A 490-nucleotide genomic window follows, 5' to 3' on the forward strand; every position below is an offset into this window, starting at 1 on the left:
CTGCTGTCCTTGTGCTATGCTGTTGTTGTAAGGCCTAACTTGAAAATCAGTGAATGTATACATTTATGTTGTGGCAGAAAATTGCAGAAACGTTTTCTCATGAAGTGTTGTGCCATTTAGTACTTCATACATGTTAAATAAAGAAATAACAAATAATTATTATTATCAATAGCTCCAGTATTATTGTTTTAACACTAGTAATTGTAGACCACCAGCAGCAGCAGGTGTAGTAAAATAGTAGAAGCAGAGGCAGTAGACGTAATGATAATAATTTTAGGTTTTTGCACTTTGGGCTCTTTGTGTAGATTCTGGATGAACACAGAACAAGAAAGTTATATTCTATAAAAATGTTAACAGATATTTGAACATAATATGAATCAAAACCCACAAAAGTAATTTGATGTAAGGGGTCACCTGTGGTAAAACAAGGTCAAGAACTGGATCACAACCGATGTGGCAAATCCCAGAATGAACATTAAGGAAATGGGAT

This window comes from Micropterus dolomieu, linkage group LG09 (genome assembly GCF_021292245.1).
Source record: "Micropterus dolomieu isolate WLL.071019.BEF.003 ecotype Adirondacks linkage group LG09, ASM2129224v1, whole genome shotgun sequence".
Classification (NCBI taxonomy): Eukaryota; Metazoa; Chordata; class Actinopteri; order Centrarchiformes; family Centrarchidae; genus Micropterus; species Micropterus dolomieu.